The following is an 18,772-nucleotide window of genomic DNA, read 5'->3' on the forward strand; positions in this document are numbered from 1 at the left end:
ATCAAGTTTAATCGTACTGCCAATAAATACAAGAAATCAAATTTACACTTGACCTTATCAAAGTTGTCGTACTAACAAGAAAATATACAGCAATTTCTTAAAAAAAACTAAGGAAAATTTATACAGTATATGCACATTAAATGCTAGTTTCGGCTAATTGGCTTTTTTCACAAGTTCTGACAACTATTAAAACGTGAAATTCTATGACATTTTAATCTTGGCGGGTTTGTTTGTCTTTGACGCGTAAATTCTGGCATCTTTTTCCGATGCTGACCTTGCACTGTTCCCACATTCGGGCCGTCTCCTCGCTGTTACGACACTGGTAGGGGAAGGCTCCCATCACTTCAGCTGCAAAGAAAAAGCGTGGGTAAGTATAATAGCTTGTATATATGTATTTTATTTTTTTTGCATGTTACAGACAAAGCATTCTACTATGGAGCCGACTTGACAAAACAAAACAAATAAAACTGTTGCGCTAAAGTCCCTTAGTGTATCGTCGTAGCCGGTTCCAGGCTGTCAGATGGCAGGATAAAAATAAAGCGAACACGTGCAGATGCCTTGCATCAACCTTTCCAATATGCTATGGCAGTGGTTCAACTGCAAGTTGAAGATTATCAAACTGTTCAAGGAAGGCTACTTGACTTATAACTACATTACCTTTTATTGCAGCAATCTTGCTTGGGTCAAGAGCGGCAAAATATTTTGTCCCATTGACTGTGGAATGTATCAGCGTCGGTGTCCGTAAACATCTTGTCTACCAGTCTAAGAGCCATTGCTGTAGACTTGGTGGCCCCCTTGGCATAGGCGTAGTCGCTACTTGATAGCCGGATGGTGTTCGATCCACCAACTGGGACTGAATCGCTGGTTCCTGATAGATGGATTTAGATAAAGATATAGATATAAATATTGTATGTTGACACAAGCCTTTCCCAGGGGCACAGCCGCAATTGAAACTGTCTATTCCGACATCGTTTTGATTAGAAAAGACAACAGTGATAAAGTGTGGTTCCTCGTTTTTCTTCATACTTCTAAAACAACGGCTACGCATGGCACAACCAACTGTCCTTGAGGGGTTTCTCACTGCGTGTGACATGTAAAAGAAAAAACGCTGCCGTAAACACGGCTACCAATTATAGATGGAACTATACGAAGCCTGACTCCACGAAAAATGACAGAAAAACCACCTAAGCTTAACCTTACTACAATCGAAACACAAACACAACTGCTTATCGAACACATTTTTATTGAGAAACCACGAACCTTGTACATCATGAATAAAACCTTCATGATAAAACTTTTACCCTCTTGACAATGTGGCCTTTATAGGCAGGTTCTCCTGTGCAAATTTTTCTATAAACGAGCCAGTGATAACTGGTATTTGGTCGAGGTTTTTGTGCCAAAACTCAGACACAACAGAAACGGTCACCATTGCGACCGCCGTCACTACAATCCCGACAAGTACCACCAGACACTTATCGCCTCGATTTCATGTTGGAAATTCCCAATATGGCCACGTGTGACATCGGCGAATGGTACTCTTCTTTCCTTTTTATTCATGAACAGATATGGGTGTCATTTATGAGGAGAGAATGAGTTCATAAACTATATGTAGTTTGTATATTATTTCTTCCATGTGCATCACTGATGAACATGATAAGCAAAATAACCCAGGTTGTCAGAAACATTTCTTCATTGCAAGGCCATATGTTTGCCAAACATGTGGGCTGGGTTGTTCGAAAACCGTTTAATGCTTATCCACGATTAAAAGCACAGGAAAAAATCCCCACTTCCCAAATTTGGAAAAAAAAAATTTTCTTGGAAAAAAGCTTAATTTCCAAAAAATTCCCAAACTTGGTAAAATCGAGCATTCCCAATTTCATTTATTCTTGGGAATAAGACAGACTTTGGTAAGTTTTCTTTTATTAAGAAAATACCAATGCTTTTCTTGGTAGAATTCAATGTTGGTATGTTCGTGGTAGAGATTAACATACCAATGTCTGTATTGAATGTTGGTATTCTTACCAAGTTTTGGAAACTTGTTGGTAATAAAGCCATTTACCAAGAATAAATCCCCAATTTCCAAGCTTAGTAAACATTTGGGTTTTTTTGGGTTTTTCTTGGTAAATGGCTTTATTCCGAACAAATTCCCAAACTTGGTAAAATCAAGCATTCCCAATTACATTAATTCTTGGAAATTGTATCCTACCAAGGTTTTCCCCAAATAAGACAGACATTGGTAAGTTGTCTTTTACCAAGAAAATACCAACGTTGTTATTTTAATTTAATTTACCAATGTCTGTACTAATGTTGATATTGTTACCAAGTTTGGAATTTCGTTTTGAAATTCATTTACCAAGAAAAATCCCCAATTCCCAATCTTGGTAAAGATTTGTTATTTTGTGTTAAATCACAACAATATCCCAAAATTGGTAAAATGGACTATTTTCAATTTCATTTTAATCTTGGATTAAGCTCCCAAAGACAAGTCACCAAGAAGATACCAACACCTTGGGAATACTTTACTTGAGCAGTACTTTTTAACAGCTGGGCAACACATGTGGCTATTTTTATTCAATCTTACAGTGTACAGGTATAACAAGAAAGAAAGAATCAAGCATGAGTTCTTAATTAATAGAACGAAAAAAGACTAATAAACAGTGAAACTGGAGGAGGAGTTTAATTTCCTGTTTCTCAGTCTGTAGTCTCAAAATGGCCAATGCAACATCAATAAATTGTTAAATTAAACTTTCTATTAATGTCATTTTTAGGTAACAAACATCTGGAAATGCAAAGCCTGAGATATTGTCTTTTACTAAGAAAATGCCGTTATTATTTTCTTGGTAGAATTTCTTACCAAGTTTGGAATTTCGTTGGGAATAAAGCTATTTACCAAGAAAAGTCCCCAATTACCAAACTTGGTAAACATTTGTTATTTTGAGTTAAATTACAACAATATCCCAAAATTGGTAAAACTGACCATTTTCAATTTTATTTTAGTCTTGGATTAAGCTCCGAAAGACAAGTCATGTTATACTAAGAAGGTAGCAACACCTTGGGAATCCATTATCATACCAATCTTAGTTTGTGATTTTTACTTGAGCAATACTTTTTAACAGCTAGGCAACACATGTGGCTATTGTTATTCAGTCTTACAGTGTACAGGTATAACAAGAAAGAAAGAATCAAGCATGAGTTCTTAATTAATAGAACGAAAAACGATTAATAAACAGTGAAACTGGAGGAGGAGTTTAATTTCCTGTTTCTCAGTCTGTAGTCTCAAAATGCCCAATGCAACATCAGTAAATTGTTAAATTAACGTTCGGTTAATGTCATTTCAAAATTACTGTACCAGTATCATCACACTGAATTTTGAAGTTAGATAACAAATATCTGGAAATGCAAAGCCTGAGATATACTGACATTTTGTCTGACAGTGGTACCAAGTAGGGCCTATTTGTTAACTAAGCAACTGAAAAACCACAAAGCAGTTCTCGTCATAACTCAATACTTGCAAAATTAACTCTATATGACTTACTCTGGGAAATCTGTTGTTGTGGTTAAAATTAACTATTGTAAACAACTAAGAGGCAACAAAGTAGCCAGTACTCTGAACTAGAATACCTGCCCTTAACTTATTTAAAGTTTAAGGCAATACTGTCTCTTTGTAGGCAATAAAAGTCTGCATCTGGTTGCAAAACTACTGTTTTGTTTAAGTGGGAGTTGTTTATCCACAGCCATAATCAAATCATTCTTGTCCTTGGATTTGAAATGCTTATTTTTCAAGTCACGGCACAAGGGAAGAAGGTGCTTTTCCTTTTTTGAATCTTTGGTGTATCCTTTCTTGAACTACACCAACAGAATGGTCTCAGCTGTACTAAGAGGAACATTTGATGCACTTCCTGCATGTCAAAGGAACATAAATTTTGTTAACATGAAGTTTGCATGGATATGAGTAATTTAATTCACCCATCCCAAGGTAATTAGTAACACACGCATGAGAAACAAAACACACCCATGTTATAGTATTTTCCAGGGCTGTCTGAAGAAGCTGGCAACCAGTTTCTATAGCCAGCTACTATATAGTAAAATCAGCTGGCTACTCTCTGAAAATGAGTAAAACACAACAGCAACAGGAAGAATTGCTCTTAAAAACCTTCTTATCAAAACCTTAATGACAGCCCTGATTTTCAGTAATGCTTCCAGATTGCCTAGTAACTTCATTTCCTCCTCAGGGACATCAGAATTACTGTAATCTGTATCCCTGCTGTTTGAGTGGCTAGTGTTGCTTTCATGCTCATACGAACCTCTCTTCCCCTTTCCTTGGGTATCCTTTCTTTCTCTTTGTGAACCAGGAATGGCTTGCTCACTGTTTACTTCAGAAACATCCTCGTTTTCTCTACAAATTTTTCTTGTTTTCGTCATCAGTGGAACTGGTTTCCTGTGCACACACCAAACAGATGACATTTTCTAATTAAATGTGGTTGCTAAACTTGGTATTGTTTCATTTCAAACTTTGTTACATTTTATTCTTTTGTAACGGAACTGAGACGACACATTTGAGCTACTCTCGATGAAAGGAGAAGAATGGTGAAAGAAGGGTACAACTATGAGACTGGCATTTATTTGTAACAGATTATATTAAAAGTAATAGTAGGTGAAGCTTTTGATTAAAAGACCTTGCCATCCTACATACATACGTGTACTTAGAATTATAGGTCCTTAAACACCAAATTTTCAAAGCTCTCTGTATTTGTAAAAGAGGTTTTCAGGAGGAGTGGCATGCATTCATAGTGTTGTAATTTGAATTTTCGTAGCACATGTTGCCGCATGAATGACTTGCAATCACTCAAGTGACACAAGATTTGTATTCACCAAGAAGGATTTTTAGTCGCAATTGGCAAGTGGGTGACAGCTAACTTTGAACCCTTCCCCATCCAGATAATTATTCCACAGTCCCTAAGATTTCAAAACGTGATGCAAGCTTTGTTTTTTCAAAACAATTTGAAAGTTCGTTTGACAACTGTATGTGTTTGAAGTTCACCTAACATTAACTATAAGATTAACTCATCGAATTTGAAAATGGTTAGGATGCATAGATAGGTCATCCAACTTGGTTTACGCAATTGTTTAAATAATAACTTTGACACGAGGCTAAACCAAAGACCTAGGCCAGAGAATGTTAACATATAATAGGTCACCAAAGATATCAAAAACACAAAGTTCATTTACTCTGAACACTCAAAATATTTTTGATTTGTTTATTGTGTTTGAAGGAAATCCAATCAGATATCAGAGAAAAAAAAACACTAGCTGTAACATTAATTTTTTTCGTGGCCTGACCAGTACAATAAATAATCCAGAAAAGATTCTTAATGTTCACGGTTTTCTTAGTTTGACAATAAACAATTTCAAATATTTTCATATGCTAATACAGTATTACTATCCTTTCTTCAATTTCTTCAATTCCATTGTGTTAAATTTACACAGAGTCCCCTATGGAAGTTGATGTGAAAACCGTACAAAATTGTAAGTTAGACATTTCCCTGTAAAAAGACCATGAAAAAGGAGGGTCATTTAAATTCAACAATATTGTTACTGTTTACGTGATAAACATTGTATTATTGCAGTGTCAATGCTCCAGTTGCCAGCGGTCTCTCTCTGCAGACAGTGATTTATTCCCCTTTAAGGAAATTCCGGTATTGTTGTCTGTTAAGTTAAGTTCAGGCATCATGCCATACTAAGATTGACCCTGGGAAAGTGCTAACATAAGAACTTCATTAAATGCTTTCTCTGCCTTCATATGAGCTGCTGGAAAAGTCATTTCTTTAGCACAACCTCCAGCGACTGGGAAACAAATTTGGTGAATGGGGTTCCGGATAGCGTAGTCATGATTGAACTTGACAGTAATTTTACGTTTTTCTCTGGTGATAGGCTTGTTTTTTTTCTGACCAGTCAGCCATCCCATAACACCTGCAGGTGTAAGGTCAGGAAGGAGCAACTCTATATGTGATTCTGCAACTTCTCTACCTGTGTTTTCACAGCTTGCCAATGGCTCTGCATACCCAGAAACATTAACATTTGGGTTGTCTTCAAGGTGAAATAAGAAAATTTGAAGAAAGTCCATCGTGGACTCTTCAACTCCTCTTCTTTTGCTGCCTTCCGGTGCATATTCTGGGGGCACAATGATGACAGATTTGGATGTTCTTCCAAGGCCGCAGTATTGGTTTGAGACTTTGTTCCATTCCAACGCATTAAACATGTGGTGGAAAGAAAATTTTCGAGTTTCAAGGGAAACATTTAATTTCATTTGCACAACTGTTTATCACAGTTTGCTTTCCGCGTTTCTTTTCGTTTCATTTCTGGTGACGTCTTGAGGGATCGGATTTGGATTAGAATATCCAGAATATACAGGAAATGCTGAAACTCCATATGCCAGCAACGCCGGGTAGCTGATGAACTCCATGCTATCCAAAACTCGACTGGGTCTGGCTTCTAAATTGTTTGCCTGAAGCCGCGACAACCCAGAGAATAGATAGCCGTTGTGGTATATCGGCTTGGCCGGTTCTTCTTCAGGATTCAATCTGTTTCTGAAACGAAATTTGTCTTAAATTAGATATAATATATTCGTACAAACTAAACCTGGAGTTAATCAGAAAAAAAAAGGAATTCAGAAGCGATTTATACTCACATGATTTCTTTAAATCGCGACGTGGATTTTCGCGTGTGCGCGGCAAAATCTTCAACAGAAGTCATGCTCTCAAGCGCTTACAAAATTAGTTTCACAACATTATAATTCTGGATCTGTCACCAGCGCGATCGCCAATGAGCGTCCATTGGTCGGCTACTCTGGGATTTGATTTTTCCTTTCTCTGCTTTAGGGTAGTTGTCAAGGGAAATCCATAGGACATTCTTTTGTTCTCTTGCGGTTTTCAAACCCCAGAGGATAAAACTTTCCCGAGGTAATTTACTTGGGGAAAAATCGGTCACACTTGCAAAGTTGAGTTTCCAGTTTCCCTAGGACAAAAGCCTGTAGTGTGACCACAGGTATTGACATTACCTATCTGGATCTTAGATGACACCTTTGTGCAGGAACAGGGTTGAGATGATAGTGCCTTGTTGATGACACCAGCTGCCAAGTATTTGTTTGCTTGTTGTTATGACCTTGAAGCAGCCAGTGCACTTCCTGATACTACCGGCAATTCTCTTCAGAACCAGTGGTGCACTGGGTGGTGGGTCAGCTGGTCTGGCTGCTCTCCTTTCCACAAGTGTTGTTGGATTTATTACTTCATCTTGGAAACTTGCTTCTGTATCATCTGCACCTACATCTATGGGATTGTGGACTACCACTTCTCTTGCAGTCAAAGGTCTCTTTCGGGATGTAGCCTTCCCATCATTCCTTGGTGCAGTAGCTGTCGATATTCTGCTGAGGTTTTGGCCTTTATTGGCCTCTGCAACCTTTACCACCCATCTAGATGTATGGCGATTGCTACACAATGATGACAAAGGTTGTTTCGTCGAAAGAATTGACAATCACAGGAACGTTTTCCGCTTTTCAGGCACTGAACCTGGTGAGGGAGTGCTTCCCCACTGCCCAAGAAATAAACAATTTCCTGGAAACCCTGGTAAAACTGCTCATTCTGTAGAACACTTTAGGGTTTTTTCAGAAGACTTGCCTGTTCCTCTCTTGAAAAGTGATCACTTAATGGGGACAGGTCGCCAATGTCACAAGTGGGATGCCTTTTAGAGGGACCAACTGAGGCACTTGAAATGGATGATGTCTTGAAATTGCAGCGTTGCTCATATGCTCCTGGATCTGGACATACTTTTCAATCTTTTTAAGAAAAGCCTTTCACTCTTTAGGGGTCATTTCTGCATGGCTCTTTCTTGGCAAGTATTCCTGGAACTGGTGGCAAACCTCCCACTTGTTGGACAACTATGAATGTGATAAAACAGGATTGAGATAGAACAAGACTGTGCCAAAGGCGCGGGAAAAACAAATTGGGTAAAAAAGAATACATAAACTGAACGATAACGATTGAATGTGCTGAGAAATGCGTGAGACAGCACTAGTCTGTCTGCCAAAGGCAGTGTCAAATACAGCATATAGGCATCAGATCTCCAATTGCCTTGGACTTTGATGAGCTTGGAGGGAAACCCCCATTGAATTGCAAAGGTAGCACCCCCGCGACGCAAACTGTGACCAGAGTAATCCTGGGGATCAAGACACGCCAGAGAGGCCAAATGCTTGATGCCATTGTTCAAGGATGTTGCTGTGATGCAGTCATGCTGATGTGAAGCAGTAGTGTAAGTAAAGAGAGGGTAACTGGCTGGGGCGGAAACTGAGTTGAGCAACGATTTCAGGGCAGCTGTGGTGCAGAGGGAAGATCCTGGAATACAAGGAATGGGAATCACGAGAGCAGTGTCTCCAGCCTGATGTGTGTTGGTGCAGGTAACTGTGAGGAGGGCACCTGAGCTGGCAAAAGTGACGCTGGCCCTGGACAAGACTTGATGAGTGGAGAACTTTTCGAAAGACCGTGGTACAAGGTTGGCAGTTCTGAAGAAGGAGAAAACGCCCACAAGCAAGGTGTACCACAAGGCGAGATGAGCAGAGTCAGATATTGAGATGGTAGAAAAATTGCAGCAAAATAGCCGGTGTGAGAGGAGCCTTGCATTGCGGAAGGTGGACCATGGACTTCTCCAAGCCTTTTTGTGTTAATTTGACATGGTTATCGTCGAAGGCATAGGTATCAAAATGACAAGACACATGTAAACGCCGAAGGGCACTCAAGTAATTATTAACAGTATGATATGACTTCATGGAAAAACTGAGCAGGGCAATGAAGGAAGCGATGGTTGATGTAGAGGCTGAAAATGGAGTGATGGAGTAAAACTGGCAGAATTTCGAGTAAGTGTTCCAAACAAAGTGATAATTACGTTTGGTAGAGTCAGGAAGTGTGAGGGCTTGAATCCTGGTGACGCAGAGTTGAAGGTCGCTGTTGGAGAAACCTGCAACCAAATAGAGAGATGATTACCATAGACATTTGAGGGTGTCATAATAAGGAGAAGCAGCCTCATAGAAGGTGGTGCTAAACTGAAGATGAGTGTCCCAATGACTAAGAGCATCAGCGATAATATTGGCATAGCCAGGGATGTGAAGAGTACACAGTTCAAAATCATAAAGAGATGCGTAAAACCACAAGTCACGCAAAGAGGACTGGATAAAAGGCATGCGAGAACGGCCAGTGTCGATGGCTAGTTCGGTGTTAAGGTTGTCAGTTTAAACCAAAATTCGTGAACTGCGTAGCTCATCAGACCACAACTTGATGCTGACAGTAACGGCCAACATTTCAAACTCAAACCCAAGCAGATCTCAAAGCGCAAAACAGAGGGGGCCATGATTAGGAGTAAAGGAAGATGGTGCAAGCAAGGGGAGCAAAACACCTGATATTTCTTTAATCTCGAGAGACAAAATCATCTGAACAAATACATCACCGAGCTAAAAACAGAAAACCTTACCTTAACCAATCCCACCGAAATCTTAAACGAGGAATATTGTTATTATAAAAATCTATACACTTCTAATTTTACAAACCCAAATGATTTCGATTTCGTTGAGTTTTTTGACACGTACTACCCTCCCAAGGCTGACCCCACAGGAAGCCGATACTTGCAATGGTCTATTAACCAGGGAAGAATGCCTTGCCTCTCTTAAACAGTTTTCCAAGGGTAAGTCACCCAGTATGGATGGATTAACTGCGGAGTTTTACTTATTTTTTTGGGAGCTATTGGGTCAAGACCTTGTTGACAGCCTTAACCACGCTTTTGAGGTGGGTGAAATGTCAATCTTGCAAAAAAGAGGAGTCATCACTCTTATCCCAAAGAAAAATAAAAATAAAGCGTTTTTAGATAACTGGAGACCAATCTCGCTTCCCAACACTGATTATAAAATTGCTACCAAAGCTATCGCCTCTAGAATTTCGAAAGTTTTACCCGTTCTAATAAATGGAGATCAAACCAGTTTCATTAAAGGCCGATCTATTGCTCAAAGTGTACATTTAATTGCTGACATTATAGAATACACAGAAGCGCTCAATACTCCAGGCATCGCTTTGTTTCTGGACTTCAAAAAGGCTTTTGATAGCATAGAATGGAACTTCATTTTTAAGACCCTTGCGACTCTTGGTTTCGAGCTGCCCTTATTACAGCGGGTAAGGACTTTTTAATAATAATAATAATGATCGTTTATTCAACCTTTTTGCAGTATAAACTGAATTACAAGGCAGGTCATTAATTACATACAAATATAGCAACATTCAAAGCAGTGTTGCAAATAACGGTCACACAACGCCTTTCTTTGAGCTGGAACGCGACGTAAGACAAGGTTGTCCACTTTCTGGTATTCTTGTCGTAATTGATTGTTGAAATCTTAGCAAACTCCATAGCGGCACGTTTCTATATCTACACCGCTTCCAAAGAAAATGAACCTCTTTGCTTCCTAGCATTTAAAACTCTACTAAAAAGTAGACTATGCACGGAGCCCTCTTACGTCCAGGATTCCGTGAGCCTTTAGTTTTCCTTTTTCTGTACAGTGTTGGTTTGATCATCGTGAATCATTTCTTGTAATGCATAGTGTTTGTCAGCCAGTATTATCAAACCTTATCATCGTATTAATAAGTCTTCGTGCAAACTAATTAGGCAACCGAAGCATTTCAAGTATTATAAGTATCGCAAATTTTGTTTTGTAGAGTCAGCAGTATACATATGATAAGTATTGTGTGTCTTAAAGTATACTGGGATTATCATGAGTTAGTACAAATAGTATATCTCGTTAATGTCAGAATCGTAATTGTTATAAGTACTCAACGTAGTGTTTATCATTGTTAATGTTGGTGTCGTGAAAGACTAATTAAAAAAAAAAAGGCCAACATTTTAAGTGAAGCGATTGAGAGGGAGTTTGGATCGATGCATGCCGGAAAAGGGGAGTGGAAAAAAACGACCAGAAAAGAAACCACCGATACCAACAGCGCAGGCGTCAGTACAAAAATGATGATCACGCAACAGGGAAACACCATTGTAGACAGAAAGGAACTTGTTCCACCAATGTAAATCGGACACCATGTCTGAACTGGGCAAGAAACGAATGTGCTTAGAAGGAAGTTGGTGGAGCTTGTTAAGAAGGCACTGCATAAAAATTCTTCCCTGGCTGATACAAGCGCAGATGTAGGAGAGCTTGCCAATGAGGGACTGTAGATCTGGATTAGTGGACTGTGGAGATGTGAGCCACTGGTGTATGAGATCAAAGGTAGTGTGAAGTTTATCCAGTGGAATCTCTATGGACATTGTGACAGTGTCATAAGTGAGACCAAGAAAAACCATTCTGGTGGAAGGTGAACAGTCCTTGGATGGAGATGATTCGAGGCCTAACTCATTGAAAAGACACTCCAGGTCACAGAAAGCATCCTCAAAGGGGGTTTCAATCCCACCAAAGTGATCAATATAATTGATGTAGTCGTGGTTAAAGACTGATTGGAAAACGTGGGCGATCGCGTTGGTAGTCCGCTGACAGGCTAGGGTGGCAGAAAAAAGACCTAACGCAAGCACGAGGTCAAAATATAAGCAGTCACTCCAGTGGTAAACGAGGAAGATATAATCTGTAGGATCCATGGGAATCTGTTGATACGTGCATTTCAAATCTTTCCTGTAAAGGTAGGATCCTGCACCCTTGGACAGAATAAGGTCGATAAAATCTGAAGAACGAGGTAGGGAGAGATGGAAAGGCTGATCAAGGTAAGAATCTGTAGGAATTCCATCGTTGTTGGAGGTACCAGGAGGGAAGCTGAGATCAAGGGTAACACGCCTTTTCGAGCCGTCGTTGGGGACGGTTTGCAATAGAGATGTACGGATAGCGCCTGGGAAAGGATTAGACCTGAATGGCTCAGCGGTGGCAGTATGTTCAAGCTCTGTAGACAAGATGGAGTCAATAACATCTGGAAAGCGGGTAGCTGAAGAGTGGTTCGGGAGTTGAGATGGGAGAGAAACTATGGAGTGGCAGTTAATAGGCCATCTAAAGGCAAGAAAATCAGCTACTATGGAATGGGAATAATGTTCCAGGTACGCCTGCCAAACAGGAATGTTCAACTTCGACGGGACGGGAATTCGGGTTCCAAAGGCATTCAGGTGCAAAGAAGGTGACAAATAATAGCAGCGGCGAGTGGTCATGAGAGAGGGAAAGCTGACCAGACAGCGATGTTGAGGGAGCAGAGACAACTGGAGGCTGCGCCGGAATGGAAATAAAGCCTGGTTTAACGGAGGCTGGCAACAAAACGGTAGACGAAAAATTGCTGCTCGACAGAAGACATGTGGAAGCTGAGCTGTGGATAGTCAAATGGGGATAGAAGCACTGGAACTCTTGTTTTACGTTTCCTGGCGGCTTGAGCCATAGCAAATGAATAAATAAACCAAACGACACGAGAGCGAACGAACGAAAAGCAAAGGTATCAGATGACAACTCGTGATGAAGAGAAAGACCTAGCTAACGAACTGCAAGGACCTGGGAATATCAACCCCTTCCCTAAAAGGAAGGAATCTCCAGATTCACGATCACATGGAATGATAAAGCAAAATAAAGTCCATCAGTCCAGTCTCTTAACAAAAACTCTTGAAGGTTTATCTCTCTACAAGAAAGAACAGTTTCAAAGTTCACACAATGTTCTAGCCTTCTTCAGCAATTTTGGTCTCAGCTTCTTGATCCGCGCCTTGTCCATTCTTTGCTTGTCCCCAACATCTTCAAGTCGTTCTACATCTGCTGTAAGTTATTTAGAATCCATTCACCATAATGGTCTGGAGGTTTCCTAATGCATACTGATCTTTTGCTGTGTCTGGCTAGCTGTTCTTCTTCAGCATCCTGTTCGTCTTCTCTTTTCTCCTCTCCGCTCATGACCATTTTGATCCTCTTCCAGTGGTCTACCTCCCTCTGTAGCCGGCATGTCTACTACCTGATCATGTCCACCACCCTGTTTGATTTCTCCGACTAAAAGCGTATCAGCAAACAAACGATTGTAACACGGGTTAATGTGATTAAAGGTTGAACAACACAGTTTTCACTTTTCAGTCAAATTTAGCCTGTTGCCATGTTTTTACGACCGTAAAGAAAGGCATCATGGTTCATGGTTCATTTATTTCACACTATTTACACAACATTAACATAGAAAGAAAAGTATTACAACAGATGATTACAAGATAAAATAAATACAGTAAAAATCCCACACTAGCGTCTTACTGGAATTGGTTACTTGTCAGGTTGTTTTATTATCACTTTATCTTGACAGAGAGGGCGACGCCTTCGCAAACCATCGGTGCGTAGAGAACCAGCCTGTTGCAATAACTTCCTAAACTTATTTACAAAGTCATGCACCTTTTTCATTGAAATAAAAAAACGTGTCACTAGCATGCTTCGAGGAAAATTTGTAGTTTTACCGAGGCGACGAGCTGGCGAACATCTCAGATCATTATTTTCGCCATGGACTTTCTTGGCAATGTTTGAGTGTTTCTCGCACTACAGGTACAACTCACAAAGAATTACAGGCAAATAAACTAAATAGATAAAGCATCCTCAACACAACTTGACTCACTGATTTTAGTGAAGGGGTCTGCAGCCCATTTTAAGTGTGTTTATGAATGATTACAATGGTTACAAATGATTACAAAGTTATAGTGTTATGCTTGTGGGATCATGCCACTCGGTAAATGCTTGCACCAGTGGCTAATTCATTGGAAGCACAGTTCAAAAGTAGCTCCCAGAAGACAACCACAGCCATGCTAACATATTTAACCCTGTAACTCCTAATATTTGATTACTAATTTTCCCATCTAGCTGTTTTACATTTCTTTATAAATTAGTGAGGAGAATTTGGTGTTATATCAGCTGATGACAGCACCTAGCTGATATGATGTCTATTTCTCAACACCTGTATGCTGGATAAAGTACTGATATTGTAAGGAGAAGATACTTAATCTTTTGTGGGAGTTAAAGGGTAAATGGAGCTGAAATTAGAACTGCAGGATTAGTTGTCACTGTTAATGTGCAATTCCAGAAATCACCCTAGGAAATTCCAGTTTAGCTTCATACATTGCTTCTAAAATTTTGACTTTTAAGATCCCCTCCCCCTAGGAATTTCTGATGACCTTTGATGAGGTGGGTATGGATTTTTTTCTGGAACTACACAATGAGGTATGGCTGTGGAGGTATTTCGCAAAATTATGGAGTATTCATGAAGCTGAAGCTTCTGAGCATTAAGTATCATCTTTATATGAGAGAAAATGCAAACAAGGACAAATAGAAAAATTGTACACAAGGACAATTCGAAAATTCAAATACGGACAAGAAGAAACCTTCAAGACAGGTGTTTCATTATTATTATTATTATTATTATTATTATTATTATTATTAACAATTATTCACCAAAGTGGAGGTGAATAGTGATGGATATTTACCGAGCCGCAAAGCGGCGAGGTAAATATCCATCACTTTCACCGACACTGAGGTGAATAATTGTTTTAGTATATACCACACCAGCTGAATAAGAAATGGACCAAAACTCACTTAATTTTTTCAATATACCGACAAATGGCGCGAAATTTCAAAATCTCGCGCGCCGCGCGGTAAGCGATTTCGTATTGTAGAATTAGTTCCGTCTCGCTTTCTTGTAGACAAATAAAACTTCTAGAGGCACTTGTTTAGTTGCTACGTGCTTTTCTTCGATTGTTGTGTGAAATTTGTCCTGTTGTTGAGACTATACTGCAAAACATTAGATGTTTCATTGTTTACATTGTAATTATAGTGCTCGACAGTTTTCGTAATTAATGCATTGTATTTTTATTTTTTGCCTTAGATTATGAGGTTTAAAAGATTAAATAATTTACCATGTAATGCCGTCAAACCAAAATTTGTTGTATTTTTGGTAATAGCCGTCTCTTTTATCGAAATATTTTCCTCTTAAGTGACCGTGGCGAAACGGGTTATCATCTTGTTTCTCTTTGGTTGCTCGGAGGTGAATAGTACTTGGCTAATCACCTCCGAGCTAGCCAATCAGCGCGCGCAAAAAGCACTATTCACTTGTGTGGTATATACTAATTATTATTATTATTATTATTTTGGGAAAAACTGAAAACTCAGTGCTAAGAACCCTAACTCTTCAGGGTTACACTTGGAGATGACTGTAGCATTATGTCTGTTACACATAATTTTCTATATCAATAATATGGACTATGAAGTTTCAACAAATAATGAAATGAATTTGTTTTTGTGGAAAAGCAGGGATGTGGTTCAATATAAAGTCTCTATCTTGTCTCTATTTGGTTAAGGTGCACAAGCTGTTGTTGTTGAAGAAGGATTTGAGCAGATCAGTGGTTTTCCACGAGTTTTTGGGGCAGTTGATGGATGTCACATTCCAATTAGGACTCCATCCGTAGACCCTCAGTCCTATCTAAATCGTCTGAAAAGTCATTCAATAATTCTACAGGTAATGGACACAACTAGAAAGAGCAATAATCTTACAGCTAGAGGCCTTAGGGTCTAATAGTCAAAGCAAAATTATAATTAATGCTTGGGAGATAAGACAGGCTTTTGTCCATCAACCCTTACCCCATAAGATAGAGAATATATATATTAAGCTTTTAACTGAATTAAAATTGAATTCCAGGGTATATGTAATCATAAAATGCTGTTCACAGATATTTATGCTGGAAGGCCTGGATCAGTCCATGATGCACGAGTTCTCAGAAATTCTTCTTTGTACCATACAGCAGAGCATCACTTTCAGGGTGACAGCCATCTGCTTGGGGATTCCGCCTATCCTCTTCACAGGTACATAATAAAATAATGATGTTTTGACCACCCCCCAAAAATGAAAAGATACTGATGTATATATTGTAGTTTTAAATAATTAATTTCAGCTCAAAATGGGATGTTTCATCTTGATTGGATTTTTCAATTCTTTTTTGCTTGTTCTCACTATAAATAAAGGGGAAAAAAGGAAAAAATTGTTGAAATCATTGACCTGAAATTCAAACTACAATGCAGACTTCAGTATCAAACTATATTGAAATTGGTAATATTTATTAGAATTCCACAAACTCACTCTGTCAGATTTAAACTTATTATGCCTATCATTTTCTTTTTTAGATGGTTGCTCACACCATTCAGAGATAATGACCACATATCAGGACCCGAGGTAAATTACAATGAAAAACATGCCAAGACACGCCAAACAATTGAAAGGGCTTTTGGTCTACTGAAAGGGAGATGGAGAAGGTTAAAATTTATCGAAATGGAAAATATTGATGAGTCTCCAGCTGTTGTAGCAGCAGCCTGTGTTTTGCATAATTTTTGCCTGCTAATTGATGAAGAGAACATTGATGAATTTTTTGATGATGATGATGGGGAAGATTGTGAATTACCTGCTTATGATCCAAGACCACTGGCTGTGGCAAAGAGAAACCAAATGGTTATCTTTCTTACCACTGAGGTCTGTGTCTTTTAATCTGCTTGCTGCCTTGGTTCTTTGAAATTTGTAGCAAGGGATTAGACCTATTTTTCACAATTGAAAGAATGACTGCATCGCAAAATTTGCAGTTTTTATTTGTGTAAATCAGAATTCTAAACGTAAGTCTAAAGAGGAAGAATTGTTATAGCTATACACTTATGTAGGGGCATGAGACTTGGAATAAACATGGATAAGTTAAGGTCAGAGAGTGGCCAGAACTGAAGATGAGTTACTTTTATTTAAAAAATATGGATCTTCCCCCGGCAGGGAAACATGGATCTTGAATCATCAGTTTAGAGCGGTAATTAAAGTGCCATAGACAAAAAATGATAATGTTGTGTAAAATGCTTACATACAGTCGAACCTGTATTAAGCAGCAACGTATTAAGCGGCCACCCTCTATTAAGCAGTCAGTTGTCAAAGTCCCGAAAATTACTTCCCTTAATTACTGTAATCCTGACCTGTCACCCTATACTAAGTCCCAACGAGCTGTTTCTATTGTCTTGACCTGTTTTAAACGGTCACTTTGGAAAAGGAAACCACTTAAACATGGTACCAAATAGCGTGCCAGGCAACTGAGTTTCTAATGAGCAGCACAATCGTGGCGTTAATGTTTTACTAGTCCGTTTCAAAACCATGGTTTCCTTTGTCATACTATTTTATCGCCGAACTTTCTTAACCAAGTAAGTGATGTATTCTGTGCAACCTGTATTAAGCGGTCACTTAGCCATTCCCCGAGGGTGACCGGTTAACACAGGTTCGACTGTAATGAGAATGACTGTTGTAAGAAAAAAGCAAATGATCCAATAACAACTACTGCCTTTTCAAAGACCCTGCAAACATTACAAAGGGTATATTGGAATACAACAATAATTAAATTGCGTAATTTTGGATTGACAGTTGATCTAATTGAATGCAAGGGAGGAACTTTTTACTTTAGCGGTCTGTCAAAGGAAATCAACTTCTTCTGAATGTAATAGCACACGGTCATAAAATTTGTTATGTGCAGTACGAACAATAAAAAGGCGACTTCTCTGCGACTTCTTACATGCACTAGCTGTCAACGTTCACAAAGCGATTAAGCTTACTTCTTTCATAGAATGCTAAGAAACCGCTCCATTACATCCATTTTCTCCTTGTGCATTTTTGTAATGACATCAATTTTTTCTTTCGCTCCTTTCTCTTTGTCTTCTTTAAATTCCCTGAGGAATTCTATCATCTCCGAAGCTGATGACTTCGATTTTCGTTTTCTTTTCTTCTTGGGAGGCTCATTTAGCACACTGCCATCTTCATCAGACGATAAATCTCCTTCACAATGGCTAGCGGTTATGGTAGAAACGGTAGAATGTGGGATGATTTTGGGGTCACTGCCAAAGAATTCGGCAAGTTCGTCTTGAAATTCCATGTCTTTTCTGTCGCTCCCTGTTTTTTCGTTGTGCTCCTGAACCTTCTTAAATTTTTTTTTCGAGCTTTTTCCATTTATTACAATATTGTTCCCTGGTTACTTTAATTTGCGAGTTTTCGTTAAATTTTTCAGCAACCCTTTGCCATGCCACGTTTTAACGCACTTTGCCTTTGCAAAAAAGATTATCTTGTTCTTTTCTCAAGGAAATTAACAGTTTCGTAGAAGTCTGAGTCCAAGAACAGAGTTTTGCTTCTCCTGCAACGAGCAAGAATTTTAAAATGGTAAATGAAACGCGTTTTCGAACTAGTAATTGTTTTGATTAGCAACAGAAATTTGAGACGTGTGTACTTACCAATAGTTTCTGATGTTGAAGCAACTGAGAAAGCAGCAGCCATCCTGATGTTTTCAATAATATAATTTTCTACAAAATTTTGGTCGAACGAGATGTGATATTGTACACTGAACCTGGCGCGAAAATTTGCTGCGGCTTTCCACGTTCCGCGCTGGAATGAGAGAACTGGCTGGCCCAACTCCAAGAGCAGGGCCAGTTTGGCCAGAACCAGTTCTGCGAACTGACGTGTACCATTTGCGAACTGACCGACCCAGCCAGCCAGTTCTGACTAATGGTAAGTGCCCTTAGTGTAACCTTGCAGTACCTGATTGGAATTTCAGTAGCTGCAAGTACAAAGGTTCCAGTGTCATAGTGAATTTGACATTGAAAGTGCAGAAAAAAATCTGAACCAAGGATGAATGTACCACGTGGCCATTGTAAATTTGATGCTATGATTACAAAATTTTGTTTTGAATTTCTAAATGCCATTTG

General features: G+C 39.1%; 2 pseudogenes; one reads left to right on the forward strand and one right to left on the reverse strand.

Annotated features, from left to right (window-relative positions):
* LOC146487577 (uncharacterized) overlaps positions 1-18,772 on the forward strand; it is a 205,385-nt pseudogene that overhangs the window by 102,328 nt on the left and 84,285 nt on the right.
* On the reverse strand, positions 17,629-18,344 carry LOC146487584 (uncharacterized; annotated as a pseudogene).

This window comes from Pavona decussata, unplaced genomic scaffold (assembly GCF_977016875.1).
Source record: "Pavona decussata unplaced genomic scaffold, jaPavDecu1.1 SCAFFOLD_14, whole genome shotgun sequence".
NCBI lineage: Eukaryota > Metazoa > Cnidaria > Anthozoa > Scleractinia > Agariciidae > Pavona > Pavona decussata.